General features: G+C 35.1%; 1 pseudogene; it reads right to left on the reverse strand.

Annotated features, from left to right (window-relative positions):
* Positions 1–553: 553 nt before the first annotated feature.
* Positions 554–23859, reverse strand: part of LOC129516476 (SWI/SNF-related matrix-associated actin-dependent regulator of chromatin subfamily E member 1-like) — a 28541-nt pseudogene continuing 5235 nt past the window's right edge.

The raw sequence follows: 23859 nt of genomic DNA on the forward strand, positions 1-23859 counted from the left end.
ACAGTGAGTGGAATTGAATTCCGCTTTGGAGGACATTGCCCACCTGCATCCCACTGTTGCCTAACTGAATGACTCAAGATTGGAAAGTGGCTTGCCATCCCCCAGGGAATCTCTACCAACAGGTGTTATTAAGTTACAGAAGAAAACACAATTATTAATGAAATGAGCCTGAGGGATTGTTTTTAAATGTTTCCACAGAATACAGGGTAAATTATGAATTAATTTATATCATGTTTATATTAATCAGAACAATACATTTAGCCTCATCTTGACTCTAGCATAAATACTTAAAAATATTTAAAATAATCTTTTATAAAAAATAATAATAATCTTTTATGAGATCATTTAAACGGTTTTAAAGGATTACTGTATATCATATTTAGTTTGACAGGTGTTTCATGCCATGAAAGTGTATCTCTATGTAATGGTCTGAAAGGCGACTATTCCATCATTTTTACTTTTTGTCAGATCAGCAGTATGAATAACTTCAAGAGATAAATGCTGAGATTTCATAGACTTATATACTTACCCTTAAGTACGCTTTCCAAGAGTCTCAATCCTGTTCACCATCTCCATGGAAATGAGTATCTGCTTGCATGCAGACATTCCCTAGGTTTAGTTCAAAACAGTGCATGTAATATAGTTTTGTATTTTCTCCTTCTGTGTTGCTTTCTTTTTGTATTCTATATGAAGCAAAGCTCGAGTACATCAGCTGTGATGTAAAAATATGAAACAGGTTATATATACTAGTCAGTGGCTTGAATGCTTTTGAAAAAAATTACTTGTACTACATATAGAGAGCTTTCTAAAGTGTAAGATATATAAAATATGGAAAATTATCTGCAATTATATTACAGAAATTAGCAGTTTATGGACTCAAAAAATCCAGGAGTAGCTCTAAATCTGAGTAAAACAGATGCAGCAGCTATAACAGAATAAATTTCAAATTGGTGAATGACCTAAGTTTTAAATGTAAAATCACTAAAATAACAGAGAGAAGTAAGTATTGCTTTAATTTTTCTAAGCATAACTCGTAAAGCAAATAGCATGAAGAAAAGATATACACAAATATAATATATTTCTATGTATCTGAGAAGTGGTAAACTAAATTTACCAGCTCATAAGGGGCAGCCTGGGTGGCTCAGTGATTTAGCGCCGCCTTTGGCCCAGGGCGTGATCCTGGAGACCCAGGATCAAGTCCCACCTCAGCCTCCTTGTATGGAGCCTGCTTCTCCCTCTGCCTGTGTCTCTGCCTCTCTCTCTCTCTCTCTCTCTCTCTCTCTCTCTCTGTCTCTATGAATAAAAAAAAAGCACCTCATAAAACATTTGATTGAAGGGGCACCCAAGTGTCTCAACTGGTTGAGCATCTGACTTGGTTTTGGCTCAGTCATGATCTCATGGTCATGGGATCAAGCCCTGCTTGAGACTCCCTCCATCTGCCCTTTTCCCTGCCTGTGTGTGCTCTCTCTCTCTCATAAATAAAGTCAAAACACTGCTTGATTACAACATATATTAAAGATAAAATATGTGTTTCCTTGATGCAAAGAATTTCTTCAAATCAGTGAAAAGTGAGACTACCAGTGATAAAACACATAAATTATATGAATAAGCTATTCCTAAAAAATAGCTGAAACAATTTTAAACTTAATTCTTTAAAAAAAGTAAAATAAACAATACAGACATTATTTCTTCTTTCTATTACAGTACCAGATATTAAATGCTGGGTGCAGTTCAGTAAAGGACTATGTTCATGTACAGGCATTGAAACATGAATACCAATATAAACAAAGTAGTCTGCAGTCATATGTGAAAATATAAAGTGTTAAGAAAAGCTTAATTTTAAAGAGCTTCTAATCTTTAAGTTAATTACTATAGCAAAGAAATACAAGTATCTTGAACAAATTTGAAGTAATTTGTTAAATGATGGTATTTCAGAATAATGAGACTTTAAAAGTGATGTAGCAGGTTAATTCTCTTTACATGGGGTACATTAAGTTATTTTACATATATTTTGAGTTATAAACAGTACAAGACATTATGACACATTTTAATCTATAAATATGACTCACACCAAATGTTATTAGTGTTTTTATGCATAGTAAATTTATACTATTTTGATTTTTTAATTTGTGTTTTAGTTTGTCTACGTTTTCCTTTTAAAACAAAATGTATTTAATTTCAAACAACAGCAAAAATAATTAGTGTATTTTTATAAATATTTTCAAATGTGTTAAATAAAAAGTAATTGAACTGCTGTTTTAAAATCAAATAGTATCAGAGAGCTAATTGTTCAAAGTATGTGACAGAAGAAACATTACACTTATGTTTGACTTTTTACTGTAGTCCTTTGATAATCATTAAATATGATGGGAAATGGATAACACATAAAAACCCAATGCACTAATTACAATCAGCATATGTATGCAACTATTGCAAGGACGCACATGCTATTACTCTTAAATTGGAAAATGTTGAAGATGAGTCTACCATAAGCATTGATCTTGTAGCTAGGACAATTTTCCTCACATAAATAATTATGGATATTGTCTGTTCTTTAAAGCTAGTTATCAAAGTGACACAGGCTTTGAGGGGACAAGCGAGAGGGAAGAATAAAATGCCTGTTAAGAAAATTATAATCACATATAATTAAAGAAGATAGATTATTGAGTTTATTGAAATAAATAAAATGGAATAGTGTGATTTCAATACATTTTATTGAAATTCAACTATTCTCCATTAGTGCAAGATAAACATTGAGACATTGTAACAACATCAGTTTTTAGGTCATTTACTATTTCTTGAATTTTGATTAGGAAATTGTGTGCAACTGTCTTTTAAAAGAATCAAAAAAGTAGAATAACTTAAATGTTCATTTAAGAAAAACACCACCTTGCATACTAAAACCTTAAAAATTATGTCTTTATGTACAGTACTTCTGGTCTACTTGTCATGATTAGAAATATTTCAAATAAAATATTTACTCATTCATTTACTCACTTATAACAAATCTTTGTGCTTTAGAAAATACAAAAATTTCTTTCTGGCTATATACCCTGATGCAAATGCATCATTCTCTATCTGATTGCTGAGTGCACACAAATCTAAGCTGGCCAGGAGAATTCCCATTTTACACCTGTTGAAATATTCTGGACCTTATAATTTATCAGTCACATATTTTCTTTTCATTTTTTAATTGTATCAGTATCAATGGTGCATTGAAATAAGCCATGCTGGTTTGATAGAATTCCACCTTGTAAAACTAGTTTCTTCCATGGTCTTTTCCAGTAGTCCTACTTTAAAACTTAGTTACATCCGTAAAATTACTTGAGGCATCAATTCTCTCCCTACATGACCCATTTTTAACATGTGGCCAACACTTGTCTTTGACATATGTCCTGTTGGGTCGCTCACTTGTCAAAGTGTGGACTTGTGGAAAGAAAAATACATTTTTGGTAATAGTTTTATTTATTAAATGTATTATTAGTAATCAATATAAAATGAAGCCATTTTAGACATAAATGTTTTATAATATTTTCTCTCTAATAGTGAAAGGGAATATAAGGGAAGAGAGAAGAAATGTGTGGGAAATATCAGAAAGGGACACAGAACATAAAGACTCCTAACTCTGGGAAACAAACTAGGGGTGGTGGAAGGGGAGGAGGGCGGGGGGTGGGGGTGAATGGGTGACGGGCACTGAGGGGGACACTTGACGGGATGAGCACTGGGTGTTATTCTGTATGTTGGTAAATTGAACTCCAATAAAAATTAATTTATTAAAAAAAACTGTTAGATTTTTAAACTTTGCTGGTTGATAATAAATTATATAGATAACACAGCTCTTACCATCATCATAAAAACATTGACTTCTTATTATACACTAAACTTCTTAAAGTTTGGTGTTAATAAAAATTTCTCATAAATTGGTAACTACTCCTCAAAAATTAAATATCAAAATTTTCTTAACTGTATTATCAAGCTATGTAAAGTTATTGGCATAATGTGATATGTAATTAAAACTAAAAAAAACACATTTATGCAAATATTTCTAATCTTTAAACATTTAAAACATAACTTGTTTTATCATAACTTTTTATATTACTGGGCAAATACACTAAATATTTTGTGTTGTATTTTCTTTTGTGTGATGTTTGAAAATGTACTAAGCTTGCTATCTATTTAAATGTAAAGACACTTATGTACAGGAATTGAGTTAAGAGATCTGATTCTTTCAATGGAGTTGTTATATAAAAATGTATTTACTAAACTTGTTTTCCTTAATTTATCCTTTCATCATTTGTTGCAAATGAGCAGTGAGGTGATTAAAAGATTGGTAGCAAAGACAAGAAAGAAGACAGGTTCTGATTATAACAAAAGAATCTTTTTTTACATTTTCGGGGGGACTTTGCTATAAATATCAAATTCCTTCTAGAAGTAAATGATAGAGCAATGTAGAAAAGCAACTCGGATGAGTTCCTATGACCTTTAACTAGCTGTAGACTAGTTAGACGGGAAAGAATTAAAGAGAAGCAAGATATAACCTTCAAATCTTGAAACTAGAAAACTGATGTCTGGAAAAATCTGGAATTGATGTTAATCCGATACGTGGGATGCATACCTAATATATTTGTCAGAGATTAATCTAGGATATTTAGAAAAAAGTGCAAAAGCTTGACTGTGAGTGCGGAAGTAACAAGAGATGGAAAACGATAGCATCATTTTGCAAGAATTTAAACTTCTGGAATGACTTCAAGGAAAGCAAAATTAGCACAGTTTTACAGCAATCAGGCGTAGTTTAGCAAAGGAAAATTTTCCCATGGCAAGATCTGCATCTGAGTAAAATGAATATTAGTAAGATATTACATTTCCTATTATTTTTGTTACTAAGTTGCTATTGTCATTTTCTTCCTTTTGGAAAAGCATTGAAAGTAGAACATCTGCTTTTGATTAAATTGGTGTACCAGTATTTCTGTACAAATCCCAATCATAATTAAAGGTTGCTATTCCTATCTTCTCAAAAGATGTTTTGAAAATTACATCTCACTTAGAAAAATTACTTTCCTTTTTATCTAATAGTTATACTTCTTTCTGTTTCTCAAAAATAAAATAAAATAAAATAAAATAAAATAAAATGACCCATTCTGCAAAGGTTAAAGCCATTGTTCTGAATACTCTTTAGCGCATGACAGATTTTTTTTTTTGTGATAGTTGTCTTGGTAAATTTAGCTAATAAATGAGTCTTCTAGACAACTTTTATATGCTTTCCTTATATGCTTCCCTTTGTGAAATTTGTCAAACTGCAACCTAATTCAAGAGCTCAGTTCTTTGATTTGTGTTTAATAGTACAAGGCAGGACTCTTGTTTAATTTAAAAGAAAATGAGATTAAAAATTAAAAAGCTTTTTGCATTTTTAGATGTTTCAAATGTAAGTATGGATACAACTAAATGCCTTTCTACTTTTTTCTCAAACTTGTGCATTTTCTATGACCTCGTCCCTCTTCTGTACCTGTACTTAACAATGCTGAGAAATATTCTAAAAGAATCTGATTACTTGTCACACATCTGAAACAAATGGCTTGATCTCCCCACCTCTGATTCTCACTGTCATCTGAAACTCAAAGTGTACGAGATGAAATACAAGTTCAAACCTTTTCTTCCTACATTCCCCATTTCAGAAATCAACTCCTCTACCGTCTAGTCATTAAACAAGAACCTCATGAGTCACTCTTAATAAATCAAATCCTCATTGTCTCTAGGCCTTCTTTAGTTAAGAAGCTCATCAATTCTTGGCTAGGCTATTTCAATAATCAGCTAACTATTCTCAAGATAATATATCTAGAAAACAAACTTAATTATCTCTTTACTCAGATTAAAGATCTTCAGTGGAAAATTATATTAATTTTTCTCCTTATATATACTAGATAATTTCCATTAATGCTTCATACTTAGCTCAAATAGTACCATTCAATTAAATGATTCCTGAGTCATCCTTAAAAACCAATCACTACCTCATCAGGGAATGTGCATACATTACTGTCATTATACTTAAAATGTAGTTATACAGTTGCATTTTCCCTACTAATATATAGAACACTGTTGCATAACTACCTACCCTACCAGCATATGAGGATGGGTCTAAAATATAAGCACTTGTGAAATCAGATGGCAGTTAGGAAGCACCAGTTAGGAAGCACCATTGATCTGTGGAAAACATACAATATAGTTTCAGGTCTGTTAATAACTTAAAGCAAAGTGTAAGCATCAGAGAATTTCCTTGGAAATTTCAAGGAGAAGCAACTCCTATTAACAAAACTCAGGCAGAGTTGAAGAAAATGAATCAAACTTAACTGTAAAAGGAGAAAACCAGAGAAGGGACAATTTCATCTTAGGGAAGTTTGTGATGCTGGAATAGGGTCCTGGTAGGGAAAGAGAAGGGCTTTGAGATTTAGAATGGAGATCTGCGTATATGTACTCAAAAACTTTGACTCCATAGTTGCTCTTAATCTCTGGTTCTTCAGAAATGGCCCATTGCACCTTTCTTCACTTGAAGACTATGGAGAGGCTTCAAATGAGACAGCTACTTTAAAAGACAATATGTTTTCTCTTCATGATATGTCCCCATTTTCTCTGTCATAATTAAGGTCACATTGCAATATTATCAGACTTAGTAGGTTCTAGGCCTACTAATGGAGGAAAGGAATTATATACAAAATGGCTTTAATACCCTCCAAATAATAGCAAAAACGACAACAGTGACAACAAACAGAGGGGATTGCTCTGGGAAGCTTGCAAAAGCAACCGTACCAATTAAATGAAGCAGAGATGCAAGACCTTCAGTCACACATCCTGAAGAAAGGGATCAGAAAGCTTACAGAACTGAGTGTGCTAGAATGAGTTCCCTATAGAAGACAAGAAACACACAGTGACCACATTTACCAAGGGCAAAGAAACTATTCCATTTACCAAGGCAATAGGGAAACCACTGTTGAAAGATCCGTAATGAATATCCTCTGTAGCCCTGTACAGGTGGTAGGAGAATTTAGACAACCAGGCTCCTGTTAACAAAGATGGTAACCCTTTACTTCCATAAGAAATGTGAATGTAATTAACTGGATAGCAAGCTCAGAAGGGTACCCAGGGTACCATTGCTAAAGAAATATAGAGATGGTTCAGGGCAAGATAGAGAGCCATCAAATAACTAGACTGAATAGATACATATGCATATGTAGGGATAGATGATAGATAGATAGATAGATAGATAGATAGATAGATAGATAATAGATACCCATTGCCATTTACCTGTATAACCATACTCTAGGGAAATCAGAATACCCAGACTTTTCCAGACCTTTCAAGAGCTTGTGAATATAGTGAAAATTGACATTGATACCTAAGAATATAAAGCACCATCAAATCCATTAGAATAAGGGGTACATGGAAGTTAAATAATAAATTATAAATAAGTCACAGAATAAGAGCCAGAGCACAAAGAATATAGTCAACGATATTGTAATAGTGATGTAATGGGATGGATGGTGGCTACACTTGTGGGGTACATAGCATAATGTGTGAACTTGTCGAATCACTATTTTGTACACCTGAAACTAATGTAACATTGCATGTCAACTATACTGAAATTAAAAAATAAATAAATAAATCATGTCCTGGACCAAGTCTAGGTTTCAAAAAAATTATCCAGTGATAATTCCTCTACTTCTAAAATGTAAAATTGGAATGGATATATTTAGCAGCTGACAGAACCCTCACATTGTCTCCTTGCTCTGTATCATAGGAGCTATTATAGTAGATAAGGCAATATAGAGGCCTCTGAAATTATCCAAATCTTCCCATTCTGAGCAAGATAATAAATTAAAAGCATAATATATCTCTGGAGAAAATTCATAAATTGTTGGGACCCTCTTGACTTGAAGGATGCAATTTGCCACTGTTATATACCTATGTAATTCAACAATCTGGTACATGAGAAAAAAAAAAAAAAAGCATGGATAATGGCAAGGGCTAGTGGATTAGCACAAATTTCACCAATTGGTGGTCCCAATTGAAATACCTGTGTGAGTTGAAATATTCTTACCAAAGTAGGATAATTTGTGGGACGCTTGGGTGGCTCAGCAGTTAGGCATCTGCCTTCAGTGCAGGGCGTGACCCCAAGATCCTGGGATGAGTCCCTCATCGGACATCCTGCATGAAGCCTGCTTCTCCCTCTGCCTCTGTCTCTGCCTCTCTCTTTCTGTGTCTCTCATGAATAAATAAATGAAATATTTTTAAAAAAATAAAGTAGGATAACTTGTGATTATTATCTGGTAAATAAATGTCTTCTCTTTCAAACCCGTCAAGAATAAAGATTAGGGCAGCCCGGGTGGCTCAGCAGTTTAGCGCCGCCTTCAGCCCAGGGCGTGATCCTGGAGACCCAGGATCGAGTCCCACGTCGGGCTCCCTGCATGGAGCCTGCTTCTCCCTCTGCCTGTGTCTCTGTCTCTCTCTCTCTTTTGTTCTCTAATCTCTGTGTGTCTCTCATGAATAAATAAATAAAATCTTAAGAAAAAAAAAGAAGCAGAAAGATTAGAAGCAGTTCACACTTACGTACTATACACTAATTCTCTTTCCCCAGTACTATGTAATTCGTATGCTCAATTTCCTAAAATAATCCAAAGGAATTCTGATGTTATGGGTACTTCAGAGATGTCATGTTGGTCCATTATATTGAAGATATCATATTAATTGTTACTGATGAATAAGAAGTAGCAAGTATTCTAAATGACTTGAGAACATAACTTTAGAGCATGCAAGGTAAAAACTTATAAAGACTTAAGGTCTTGCCACATGGATGAAGTTCTTAGGATCCAATTGTCTGGAGCATGCTAAGACATCCCATTCCAAAGTAAAAGGCAAGTTATTGTACCTTGAGCCTCCTTCAACTAAGAAAAAATGCAAAGATTGAAAAGGCACCTTTAGGTTTTGGCATAAGCATATTCCACACTGTGGAATACTGCCATAACCCAGTTATTGGTGCATAAGCCTGATAGATTTGAATGAGAGGACAATAAGAAATGGGTTTATAGCAGTACTAGGCTATCAAATAAGAAGTTCCACCATTTAGGCCATTATAATCTTACATATCCAATGGTATATGAGGTATCTGTGGTGGAAAAATTCATCATGTGGATTTACTAAGTAATTCTGACAAGTCTTAATAAAACACAGTGCAGACAGACACTGAAGCTCTGGAGGAAGGCAATGTATTCCACAGCAGAAAACTATACTACATTTTAAAATCAGCTCTTGGCATGCTCCTGGGCCCTAGTACAAAGTGTCTGACAATGAGAAAGCAAGCGATCATGTGCCCCAAACTTTCCATTATGAAGTAGATCTGTCAGATTCACAAACTCATAAGTGTGGGTGGGCTTAAGAGCAATCCATCATAAAACAGAAGTCTGCTTAAGCATATTCAAAGAGCATAAGTAAGCTGCCCAGCACCTAATGTCACCTCCCAACATTGCACCCAGTGCCTTTGTGTCTTAGTTGTTAACTAGAGCCTAATGGCTACCCGGTGAGTAGGTGATGAAGGATAACAACACCTGAATTTGGTTCATGGCTAGTGTGGTATAAAAGTGTAAGCCAAATATTATCTTCATTTTTAATAAGCTCTTCTCAAAAGTGGCCCTGGAAGAGAACAGTGAAGAAAATTCTCCTAATGGGCATGTGTTACAGTTGTGTGGAGAGATAAAAGACCTAAGGAAGAGTATGCAGACTCATGCAAAACTCAGAGATCTTTGTATCCTAAATAAGTGCCCACTAGAAGCATCACTAAATAAGCAATTTGACAACAGATTTTTAGCAAGTAAATTTCAGTCATTTCTGTTCTATGCCAATCCAGTTACTTGTTCCATTATGCAATGGAATCATGAATGTTAATAACATAGGGACAGAGGTATTTGATGTATATGGGACCAATAGCATGGGTTTCTTCAAACCAAGTACTGGTTTGGCACTGGTGTGGCAGAATAAATAATGCACTGCCAGCAATGCAGACCAAACCTGAGCCCCTAGTATGAAACCCTATTGAAAGAAAACAATCAGCCACTTAATAGCAAGCTGATTGGCTCAGGTCCCTTCTACTTGAGCAGGCAATTCTCCTTATTGATTGAGACTGACTCATATTCTTGGATGAATTTAGCCCTTGTTTTGCCTGTAGTGCCTGTACCATTATTACCCCAGGGCTTCCAGAGAATCTATCTACCAACATGGGATCCCACATAACATCTCTTCACACAAGGAATCCACTTTACAGCAAAAGAATTGTGATAGTGGGCATATGATAATAAATCAAGTTGCTCTCTACTACAGTAACGTAATAATGGCCTTTTAAAAACACAGTTGAGAATCCAGAGAGGAAATGACATCCTGAGAAAATAGGTTCTATTGTTCAAGATAGAATATATGGCTATTAAATAGTGTTATCCCCCCTCACACACAAATACAATCATGGGTTTGGGAAACAATAGGTATGAGTGAGAGTGATCTCATGGCACCATTTCCAGTGAACTGCTTGAGAAATCTGCAGTTCTCTTCCTGGTCTCCAGACAGGGTGTGCTTCCACAGGGTAAGGCACAATGGAAGTCCCACTGAACCTTATGCTAAAGCCATCATCTAGCCAAATTGAGCTTCTGTGCTAATAGAAAAGAAAAGAAAAAAAAAAGAGTTAATGTTCTAGTACAGGTAATTGACCATGAGAGCCATGAGGAAAGAAACCTGACACCTCATAAGAAGAAGGAGAAATTGCTTTGCCTTCAGGTAACCCCCCAGAGCATCTCTTAATGCTCTCATCTCTAGCTCTAACTGTAAATAGGTAAGTACCATAATCACAGCTTGATGAGGGTATGGTTTCCAGTGACTGACCCTTCATTAAGATCAGAGTCAACTCACCACACAAGCCATCTAACCAAACAGATGGATTAGAATCCCAAAAGGGCAACCTAAATTCGAAGGGGAATCCAAGATTGGTGGTGGAGGATGGCAATAAAGAGCAGCAGGAAAGACCTGAAGAACAATTACAACAACAAAGGCTGTTGATCTCACTTTTCTCCTCCTTGTAAGTTTTCCTAGACATTGTGATAGATCTAATTCTTTTTTTAAAGGCATTGTCAGAATGGACAAATTCAAGGTAAGAAACAAATGGAGCAGTGAAAGGAGTGTATCACTGCAGGCTGTTTGATGTCCCATCCCCACCTGGATCCTTCATATGGCTGCTGGTCCCCTCCTCCAGCTATTGGGATTACTAGCTAAGAACAACTCACAATGGCCCCCTTCCCTAAAGACTTGTCCCCACTACACCGGAGCCAACATATCTGAGAATCTCCATCCCCCTTCTGAGGTAAGACCTCAGGCAGGAGGCAGTGAATGATGGTCTGAAGGTGGGTCTGAGTCTTGCACTTTGGTCCTCAAAGCCTCACTGTGTGATACACTCTAGATAGTTTCTTTGTAAAGACTACACTCTTGTTTTTGTTTGTTTGTTTTTTTTCCCCTTTCCCTGTCCCACTTTCCTGCTCCCTTTACTATTGAGAACATATCCTAGATAAAACACTTGAATTAATATCCTCAATTCAGGCTTCACTTCTAGACAACTCAACCTAAGATCTGTTCATGCTTTTTAAAATCTCAGTATAATTAGATATACTCTTTTTTATCCATGAGATGCATATTCCTTTTATTTATCTAATAAATGTCTACCTTTGCCACATATCAAATTGCCTCAATTCAGGGAAGATTTCCTAGATATTCCGTCAGAGACCCACTTTCTTTTAGCCTTATAAGCCTGACGCCATGTTAGCACTGTCTCATTGTATTGCAATTGTTTGCTTTTTTTCTTTTGCAGTGAAACAAGTATTAATAGAAACTCATTTAAAGATTTACTTTTAATTACATTTTTCTTTTATTCAATTAATGATGGGTTTGTGAAAAGTGGAAATTTTGATTCTTAAAAATTAAATTGAGTTCTTATTTTAATATATACATATATAATACACACACTCATATATATATATGTATGTCAAATTATGTGACACAAAAATTATGTGTCATAAATATACATATATTTTTATAGTGTATATTGGATATGTTAAGGAAATGTTTCTTCCAGGAGACATTCATTGTGACACATAATTTTTTTTAAGAGTTTATTTACTTATTCATGAAAAACACACACACAGAGAGAGGCAGAGACATAGGCAGAGAGAGAATCAGGCTCCCTGTGGGGAACCTGATGTGGGACTCAATCCCAAAATCCTGGGATCACGACATAAGCCAAAGGCAGTCACTCAACCACTGAGCCACCCAGGTGCCCCTTGTGACATATAATTTTATTTAATGAATTATGCCTTCCTTTTGACTCTCATTATATATTTCAATTAAAAAATAATAATCCCTGGGCATAGAAATATTTCAACTTAAAATATAAAACAAATGAATTTTCAATGGAAGACAGTCACCAAAATATTAACTGTACATCTCAAAATATTAAATGATGATAGAACATTAACATTGACTTATACTGAACTATGTTAAAATAATTAATATATCTGTGTTAGTGGTTCTTCAGTGAGGAAATATATATTTATACAGTTATATGTATGGATATAAAATACATTTCTTAGGTAAGTTAACCAATATTTCTCTCCATTATATTTTGCTTGATAATCCACAGGCAATGTGACAGTAATTGTAAGTACAACTTAACTGTAGTTTTTTTAAAACACTTTTCTCTTCATAATATTTTAAGCTACTTAGAGACATCTTCATTGGTAAAGTATCCAGATTATCTCTGCCCACACAATCCCCATTCACATACTCAAAGTAAGGGTAATTGGTACAGAAAATGGTAATAATTTCCATGCACACACTTTTTTGGCAGTGGGTGAATTTCCTCCCGATATGAAGAACATGTGGTTCAGCATTTTTCTATCTGAACTCAATCCATAAATTAAGAGAGTAGCTTGCGCTGACTATCCAAATTTTAATCTAACAACGTGAGCAATGAAGAATGGCATGAGGTATTTCTCATACATTCAGGTGTTGTTATCTTAAATCCACTTGTAACAGAATCTAATTAAACATTTTCATGGAGTTAGAAGATATTATATATTTTTCATAAAATACAAACTTCTTAGCCATATTAATGAAAAAGATGCTAATTTCTATCATGTTTAAGCAATAAAAAGCTACCCAGATTAACTGAAAATAACAAAATCTATATGAAAATACAAATGCATGAGCTTTGTCTATATAAAGTAGCAAAATAATGTAGAAGTTTTAAGATACAGAGTTTCTCAAACAAACAAGCAAATAAGAATAATCTAGGGAAAAATGGAAAAGAAATAATTAAAAATTTCCCCAAAGGCTCTGAGGCTAGATTATTTTTTAAGGTAAGTTCTTATAATTTTGAACAGACAGGCAACTTATATAGAGGCTACATAGATTAATCTATAGCATGAAAATGGGTGGAGTGATCACAAATAATTGTAAAATATTGCTAGAACTGTATCACACTAATATTATATGTATACAGGCATATATGTATATTTAGTGTATGTTTTATATAAGAAGAAATTTAATGGTGTCTACATTTTAGAAATATTATTTACTTTAGTGTAATAAAAATATATTCTACCAAACTCTTATCCATAAATTCATCTGTTGTTATAATATTAATAAAATATGCAATATGACTGTTAGAAAAAAGTAAAATATGTATCATCTGCACTGCCGAATGGAAAGTAATTGAACAATTTTGGAGAGTTATTTGTTCAAATTCATCAAATTTTAAAATGTGAATATGCTTTAAACTATCAAATTCAGTCTAAGAATTGCTATAAAGATCTATATGCAGAGTGTTATACATAAAATGTATTAATTGTAGTAAGATTTGTGAAAAAAATAATGAAACACATTAAGTCACCATACAAAGTTGATTAATTTTTATCTTCATAAATTGAAGTGCATGCAGCTGGTTTAAAATTCAGGTGAATATTATTCATATATATTGGAACATATATAAGTATATATACACAAGTATCCATTATATATAAATATATAGAGAGAAACACTTGAAGATATTTACTTATCTATATAGGCAATTTTTCCAAGGTAGAGTTTACCCAAATAAGCTGTAAATCATTATGAATTGCATAATATTCATTTTACAAATCATTAAAATAACACATTATAGTGTTTCTAGTAGGAATGACTGATTACTTTTATAATTATTAAAAAGGCAATAACATATTTTATAATTTTGATCTAGAATTCCCTTGTTAGATATCAATTGTAAGAAAATAGCCAAAAGTCACTGGAAGATTTTTGTTCAAATATTCTCCTACCAGTGTAATTTTCAATTGCAAAAAATGGGATCTGCAGGAAAGTAGTTAATAAGCCATAGAGCATGCAAATAATGTAATATTTTAGGAATTGCAAATATTTTAGAACGTAATTAATGATCTTAAGACATGCTTATCACGTAATTCTAGTAAGCAAAGAGAAGCTAAAATTAATAAAACATTAAAATTCTGTTTTTAAAATATTGCATACATAAGCACATAAAAATTAGTGATAAATTAAGAGATAAGAGTGAGGAGGACCAATTGGCTTATTGGGAAAATCCTCCAAAAGAGATAAATAGCTTCAGACAATAGAGAATTGAGGAGGAGGATAGAGGTTATGCAAATCAAAGAGAATCATCTTCCTGGAGCTTGAACATCAGAAAGATGTTGAGAGGTTGTGTTTCTGGATGAATGACTGGTGTTCTTAGGGTCTGCAGTATGATGACATTATCACAGTTTGAAGCCACCATTTTGGTATGAGTTTTCTTGAACATTCACTTCTCCATGATCTGAAAAAAAAAACTTCAGTTAATTACACATATAATGATATATCTAGTGCGACTGAGTTTGGCGACAGTAAGATTAGGTTCTGAACTGCAGTGTGTATGTGTTGGTGGGATGGGGGAAGTAATCAGATTCCCCAGGTAGATGCAGAACAGTGAGGTAGCTCTGTCAGAATTAAAAACAAAACAAAACAAAAATATGAAACAGGAGCTATGAAATTTGAGAGAGAGCCCTGAATTTTCTCTGCTGGTGAAATTGGGAGTTTCAGTCAAAGTGTACTAAGCCTCCCAAAGTATAGAAATCCCAGAGCAACATTTGAACGAGGAAAAATAAACATAATATATACATTTGTATCAAAAGTATCAAATCTTTTTTTTAGAATTCTTTACATCTTGATATACTGGACTATGGTGATTAATACAGTTGTAAGTGGAATGTATGCCTTGAGGCAAGTAGCTAATGGTTCAGATTAGGTACTAGATGAAACTTTATCTACTGATTTATTTAGAGACAGCTAGTAGCATAAGTGTTTACTGAAATCTTATAAGATGTCAATGTGTTTTCTTATACTAGGTAGCCATCAGTATTTATCTATTGTATTAGTTTGCTAGGGCTACCATAACAAAATATCACACACATGGGTGGCTTGAACAACAGAAATTTATTTACTCACGGTTCTGAGGTCTACAAGTCCAAGATTGATGGGCTGGCAGGTCTGGTTTCTCCTGAGACCTATCTCTTTGGTTCACTGATGACCATCTTCTCATTGTCCTCACATGGCCTTTCTCCTACCTGTGCATGCACATGTCTAGTGTCTTCCTTTTCTTATAAGCTCACTGGTCATTTTAGATTAGGGCCCCCATTTTATATCCTCATTTAACCTAAAAGTTAAAGTTCCTATTTCCAAATGCATTCACACTATAAGGCATTGGGGGATGGGACTTCAACTGAAGAATTTGGAGGGAATTTGGAGGAATTTTATTCAGTAAGAACAGAAAGATTAGAGATGATGACTTCAGGGGCACTTGTAGCTCAGTTGGTTAAGAGGAGTCCTGGAATCAAGCCCCCAGGTCCTGCTGTGGGGATCCCGTTTATTTGCTTCTCCCTCTGCACCTCCTTCCTTTGTGGTCTCTCACTCTCTTTCAAATAAATAAAATCTTAAAAAAAAAAAAAGATGTTGCAAACTGGCATGAAAATGAAGTTACTCAAATCCTTAATTTGCAAGTTTGATGGGTGCTTTTCCACTGGATTAATTTATGCCTCCATTAATTCCTTACAGCCAAAATCTGTTTGTTGAAGTTCCATCAAATAAAGAGTAAGTATGCATTGTTTAATGATCTTCATTAAAAATATAGTAAAAGTAAATCTGCTAAATTAATTCTTTTTTATTAAGGCAGTAAGAAGAAGAAAAAAAACTAAAAGGAATAGGTACTATATTCCTCTGGAAAAGTTTCTTAAGTAGATTGAGTTTGATTTCAATCAGCCTGGAACCTAAAAATGTACGAAGCACTACCAGGAAGAAAGAGGTGAATTATTCCAAAAAAGACACAACTAACTGGGGGAATAAAGATCAGGTCCCATGTGGCATAACCTAGTGTGAAGAGGGATTCTCTGAATAGGTAACTTTCCAAATGAGACCTGAAAGAAAAATAGGAATTAGCAAAGAGTGAAGGACATTCCTTTTTTTTTTTTTAAGATTTTTTTTTTATTATTTATTTATGATAGAGAGAGAGAGAGAGAGAGAGAGAGAGGCAGAGACACAGGCAGAGGGAGAAGCAGGCTCCATGCACCGGGAGCCTGATGTGGGATTCGATCCCGGGTCTCCAGGATCGCGCCCTGGGCCAAAGGCAGGCGCTAAACCGCTGCGCCACCCAGGGATCCCGTGAAGGACATTCCTAAAAAGACAATCCAACTACTACCTTAAAATTGACAATGTTTTTTTTTTAATCCTCTTCATTAAGGTAAAATAGAATAGCGTCTTCACTTTCCCTTGTTTTACATTATGAAAAACCTACAGTTTGGAGTCCACTTTGCTTCGGTTATGGCCTAATTATTTGATTCTAATTGTCTGTGCTTTTTTATAATATTTTCCTTAAGTAAATGGAACTGATACATAAAATTGTGTCAGGCTCTCATGTTTCTATAATGATATTATCATTGAACTTTTAATATTGATATAAAATGGATTAAAATATCTAAAATTAAGGCAAAATTGCTGCAGATTCCATGAATACAAACACGGCTAGCTCATTAGTTTGGTAGCATGTTACACTGGAGAACATCTGGCATATGTCGAGGCTATGAGCATACACATGGTAATGGTTTCTTTTTGAATAATATGTCAAGGGTAGTTAACTATTAGGTTTAGCATATGTGTGCAAGTTAACCAATTCACTGGACAATTTGACCTTCAATAATATTAATAAGGTCATAGAGCATAGAACAGGACCAACGACGTGGCTGGCAGTGGTGGAGGGCGGGGGAAATGGTGGCTCATTCAAGTGGAACTGGAGTTGCAGTAATTGTTTTCATCTTTTTTTTTCCCCCCACCAAAGGCAGAGAGAGCTTCTTTTGCCTCATTTATTCAATATAAATACACTTAGAAGTGAATTTAATAAAAAAAATGTTTGATCCCATATCAACTGACACATCTATAAAAGAAACTGAATCATTCTCAATAAATCAACTGCCTCAAATATTTTTAACATATACAGCAAAGACAAATACTGGACTAAAAAAATGGATTAGGATTTGCTCATTTGTCCAACATCTCTTAAGAAGTAGTCCTTGGTTTGTCTTTGGGTAATCTCTGTTTGCTGCTTCACATAGCCCTTAGTAGACTTTTGCTGTCTGCACCAAAGACAGGAATTTTTTTCCTGCCTCTCATTTTCAGTCTATACCTGAATTGGCAAGCTCAAAGATTCAATTTGATATCAGATTTGGTGTGTGATGGCAGTACAATCTCCTGGAGCTGTAAATATACCTTTAAAGTCTGGGAAGTTTATTTAGGCTCTTGCACAGAACTCTAGAGAATACTAGATTTCTGGGTTCAGGTTTTGGGTCCAGGAAGGTGGCTTTATATTGACTGTTTAAATTTTGTTACTCTTCTCCTCATTATTGAATGAAATCTTATCTCAAAAAGAAAACTGTGGTTAGAATAAATAGCCTCTAGGAATTCATCTGGATTTCCAGAAATCTGTCTGAGGCATCCTTTCTCCTTTGCTCTCTCTTTGGCTGGGGCTCATTAAATCAGTGCCAATTGTAACAGTAGATATTACAGACCCAGACTACGGCTGTGCTGTGGACATCATTAATTAAAAGATTTTTAATTGTCATCATAATTACATAGGAACTTTTCATATTCTTCAAATAAAGCCTGGAAATTTGCTAAGAAGCTTGCACTTGGAATTATTTGTTTTTAGGAAATCAGAATAACAATTAATGTGCTTGTAACAAAAAAACAATTAATGTAGTCATCTATATGAGTCAAACCAGGAACTGAGGCCCATTTAAAGAATACTGTACAGGGACACAATGGTTGAGCATCTTTCTTTGGCTCAGGGTGTGATCCCAGGGTCTTGGGTTTGAGTTCTGTATCGGGCACCCCACAGCAAGCCTGCTACTCCCTCTGCCTTTTTCTCTGCCTCTCTCTGTGTGTCTCTCATGAATAAATAAATAAAATCTGTAAAAAAATAATACCAAAATAAAATAAAATAAAATAAAATAAATAAAAATAAAAAAGAATACCCTAGAATCCGGGAGCTAACTAATAAATAAATACTTGTGAAAAAAATATATACTTTTTACTCGAGTCTCTTACAGGAGAGCAAAGGGATTTAATAAATAATACCCTAGAACAGTTTATATCTGGTATCCTCTTCTCCCACAATCTGCTATATTTTGCATTCTCTTAAGTCTCTCATTTTCTAGGGCACCTGGGTGGCTCAGTCAGTTAAGCATCTGACTCTTAGTTTCAGCTCAGGTCATGATCTCATGGTTGTGGGATTTAGCCCTGCATGGGGCTCTGCGCTCAGCAGAGAGTCTGCTGGAGACTCTCTCTGTCTCTCTCTCTTCCCCTCCCTCTTCCCCTTCCTTTCTTTCTCAAATAAATAATTTTTTTAAAGTTTCTCATTTTCCAAACTTTCTCTACCATAAATACTCTACTCTGGTATCCCAGCCTAACCCGCTATGACTCCCTATTCCTCTTCCTCCCTTCTCTCCACTCCAGGTCCATCTGTTATTCCTTCTTTCATGTCTGAGTATTGTTTTAACTCATTTTCTTATTTGCATTAGAATGGGTAGATATGACAGGCTCTCCTGCATGGAGATGGTGGGCTTTAGAAAGAGGTCAGAATTTGCATCAACCCTTGTTACACAGTATTTAGCAAATTGAATGAAGAGGACATTTTCTTTTCCTTTTCCAGCTTTATTGAAATCTAATTGACACAGGATCTTGTGTAAGTTTATGGTGTACAACAGAATGATTCAATATATGTGTATATTGCAAAATTGTTCAGAAGGGTGTTTTTACTTCATCTATTTTTTCCCTCAAGGGGAAGAATGAATATGAAATTTTAAAGGTAGAGAAAACTATCCTATAAAAGAATGTGTGTAGATACTTCAGCCTTGAAAATGGTAGAAAGAATCACTAGTTAAAGTAAAAATGGGACTTATTTATGAAAAGATTCAAGGTTTTAAAGAATAGGAAATACATATGTAAAAGGAAAATGAGAGCTATCCTCAGGGAAAAATAGCAACAATGGAAGATGGTCTAGTCCTTTAAATATAAGTTTGGAAGGAGACAGATACTTACTCATAAATTGTGAGCTTGGTATTGACAGCATATTCAGGGAAGATTCCAGAGAGTAAACTGACTCAGCCAGATGGTTATAGCAACCTATGAAAGTTGAAAAATAGGGCAGCTTGGGGTGGCTCAGCAGTTTAGTGTGGCCTTCAGCCCAGGACGTGATCCTGGAGACCAGGGATGGAGTCCCACATCAGGCTCCCTGCATGAAGCCTGCTTCTCCCTCTGCCTGTGTCTCTGCCTCTCTTTCTGTGTGTCTCCCACGAGTAAATAAATAAAATCTTAAAAAAAATAAATCAATAATAGAATCAACTGGGGAATCTCTTCCAAATGATTGAAGCCAAGGAGCACTTGGGTGGCTCAGTGGTTGAGCATCTGCCTCTGGCTCAGGTCATGATCTGGAGGTCATGGGATCAAGTCCTGCATCAGGCTCACTGCAGGGAGTCTGATTCTCCTTCTGTCTATGTCTCTGCCTCTCTCTGTGTCTCTCATGAATAAATAAATAAAATCTTAAAAAAATAAATAAGAAAACAACACATGTGTGAAGTCACTACATAATATATTTGCACAAATGAGGGAAATTTAAGCAAACAATAAACAGCACTTGTCAGTTTCTACTCAGTGTGTTGCAGGGTGACACAATTAGTGTGTGAAGGTGGAGGAAAGAAGAATGGCACATTTAATCACAAAGCATGACTACAAATATATGGATTTATGTTGTAAGGGAACTACTAAGAAGAAACATACAAGAGGAAAATCAAGGTGTAGTCCAGCTTTGCCCTAGATTCTGTATCTACAATAAATAGGGTAACTATAGATTTTATTTTCCAAATGTGCACTCTTGTACCACCAATGACTTATACCTGTATTTATGATATCAGGAAAGGTATGGGTGACAACTGAAATATTTATTTGGGTAGTCAGCCATCCAACACACAGAACATCTGAAAGCCCCAGGACAGGTGAAAACAATATAGATAATTGCTGGAGATCTATTATTATCCCAATTGTTCACCTCTCATCTCCCTGTAACAAAATTTTATATTCCCTCCCATCTGACTTGCCATGTCCCTATTCCCTGTAGGAGGAATGCACTTTCTCAGCAAATTAACATTGGTTTGACTGGATTTGGCCAATGGAGTATGAACATAAATGAATGATGTCACTAACAAATAAAAGTTCAGAGCCATTTTCCTTTGCCATGAGAGTGAGCTGTTCTAAAAGGAAGTTGCTCCTTCAGCACAGAGGCAAGTTACAGGTGCTAGAAACTGTAATGTGAGTTAGAAATAATGATGTGTACTTGTAACGCTCAATGTAAGGTGCAATGTAAGCCAGTGAAGATCTTTTTTTTCTTCTTTTTTTTCCCCAACAGAACAAAACTAACAATTCAAGTAAACTTCAGTGCGTGGTAGATATGAGTAAGCTAATTGCAATTCAAAGGAAAAGGAGTAATATATTTTCCTTTAAAATTCAGTATTGATGTGATGTTGCCAGATAAAAATCTTCTAATGCTTTAAGACTTATGAATAAGTATAGTGAGCCTAAAAAGTCCATTAGCCCTTACTGTCATAACCTGGAAATGCCCACAAATGTGGATTCCTAGTCAATGTTCAGTATCTCGTACTAAAAGTTAAAAATTGGTTCTACTTCATACCATTTAAGAGAGGTTGTCAGGGCAAAGTTCTCTCACATTGAAGGTAGGCAGAGGACATGAAGAGTTCCATCAGAAACCTTATTTAATTATATGAACACTTTCAAGAACAGAATTATCTTCTGTGAATTGAGAGCTTTAATATCTCTTGTTAATACAGGCCAACCAGGGATCCCTGGGTGGCGCAGCGGTTTGGTGCCTGCCTTTGGCCCAGGGCGTGATCCTGGAGACCCGGGATCGAGTCCCACATCAGGCTCCTGGTGCATGGAGCCTGCTTCTCCCTCTGCCTGTGTCTCTGCCTCTCTCTCTCTCTCTCTCTCTCTGTGACTATCATAAATAAAAATAAAATAAAATAAAATAAAAATACAGGCCAACCAGAAACCACATGAAAATTAGAAAATAACACTCCATATGTTGGAGGCATTTAGGAAAAGCAATTGCTAGTCTAACTTGGAGGTGCATATCCTTCTCAATGGGAAAATAAGCTGGACTTCAGACACAATGCAGCAAATTCAGTGACTTTTTAGTTACAATTAGTTATGGAGAGAAAAGCATCTGCTAAAATGGAAATTAGTAAAAGACTATAGTGTATTTTTGCTTGGTCTCTTTAACATCTGATGTAACTTGTAACCTTCATGCAATAATAACCACCAATATTATGATCGCTGTAATTAAGCGCATGAGAGAGAAGGCACCTGACCTATGTGTATGCTGAGGGCTTTGCTAAGGGAAAATGAAATGAAAATGTTCCAAGACTCACTGCTTGTTGCAGAGGAATACCATAAACCTAGAACTTGTTGGATGGTAGTGATGGTAGTGGCAGCAAACTTCAGAACTAATCTTACTAACTCTGTTAATGACTTAATTTGGGTAAACTTTTAGAAGGACTGAACTGTAATAACTTTGGCCTAGTGGAAATTTCTATATGAAACTATTGGAGAGGCTGTGCCCTGACCAGGGGCACTGTGATCACATGAGAATATCCGCAAGCCATCATAAGTGCAATGTGTTTCAACTACAAGTCGGAAAACCTAGCCAGTTTTGATAGATGATAGATAGTAAAATATGCTGATGTGAATTTAAATTTTGATGAGGACACAAGAATTTCAGAAGTTAATGTCATTAATTACCCAGGAAGGAAATCATGGATCCCAGGAATTCAGTAGGCTTGTGTCAGGAGGCTAAGTTAGGTGTCCTATAACATAGTAGTAAAGGGAAATTGCCCTGATGACTATAAAAGTTTCTGTGAATCTAGGGGCAAAATGCTATCTTATTTGGTGAATCAGTAATCACTTTGTAACCCAAGACGGGTTGAGTATAGGGAGTAAGATATAGGATATAGCTTCAAAATCACAACAAAATAAAAGGTATAAAATGTATGAGGCATGCTAAGACAAGTGTATGGATAAGGGGATATTGACATAGCAGCTTTTCCATTGCATTGGAAGGAGATTCTTTTAGGACAATCCTCTATCACTAATGGGAATTAACTTTGGCCTTGCTTTGAAAAAAAAAAAAACACAAACATGCTGTCATTCAGGCCAGTAGCAATCAATAATTAACTTCCAATTCCTCACAAGGGAAAAGGCACGTGGTCTACAGACACATTTTTGGATCCCAAATATTTTCATATTTAGGGATAAATGTAGGGAATGAAATCATCAAATGTGTGTATTAACAAGCTGTGAGGTTGGGTTGGGGGAGCGGACAGTATAAAATGAGATGCTATCTATCCTCTACAAGTCACTGATTTTCAGGAAAAATAAAAGGAGCTGAGAGCTGGAGATGTCAAGACCCTGATAACACATTTAAACTATCTTCCTACTGATAAATTGGACGAGCATTTTATTTTTATATCAGCAGTAGTTTCTCCAGAATGCATACAGGCTTTCCTCACCAACGATTAATCTATTAAGGTCACTGTAGAGATTCTAGCCTTAGGAGTTTCATATAGAAAAAGTTTCTCTACAATTATTTACTTAAACAATGGGTCCACCTTTCTAGTAGAAAACTTAAGGGGATGATCATACATATATATCTATATCTATATCTATATCTATATCTATATCTATATCTATATATAATATTATATATTCCAGTGAGCTGAAAGTAGTTGCAAAATTGGAAAGTAAAATCACCTGAAAAGGGAAGAGTTGACCCTTGAACAACAGGGGTTTAAACTGTGCAGGTTTGCTTATATGTGGATTTTTTGGGGAGAGTTAAAAATCTATACAGAAATTTTCAACTGTGTAAGGGATCAGGCTCTTAACATCCACATTATTCAAGGGTCAACTGTATTTAGTTATACCATTTTTTTTTAATGAAACCTGGAAAAAATCATGCTGTTCACTTTAGGAGCTCTTTGGAAATGTCTCTGCCATTGTTCTTTACATATTCATAAGTCACAGAGAATCTTATCAAGGAAAGTTCCTAAGGTGGCTACAAAAGCTATCCAAGAAGACTATCCACACCGACTCAGTTCAAGCCATAGAAGAAGTCCATCTTTGTAG

This window comes from Nyctereutes procyonoides, unplaced genomic scaffold, assembly GCF_905146905.1.
Source record: "Nyctereutes procyonoides isolate TBG_1078 unplaced genomic scaffold, NYPRO_anot_genome, whole genome shotgun sequence".
In the NCBI taxonomy this organism is placed as follows: domain Eukaryota; kingdom Metazoa; phylum Chordata; class Mammalia; order Carnivora; family Canidae; genus Nyctereutes; species Nyctereutes procyonoides.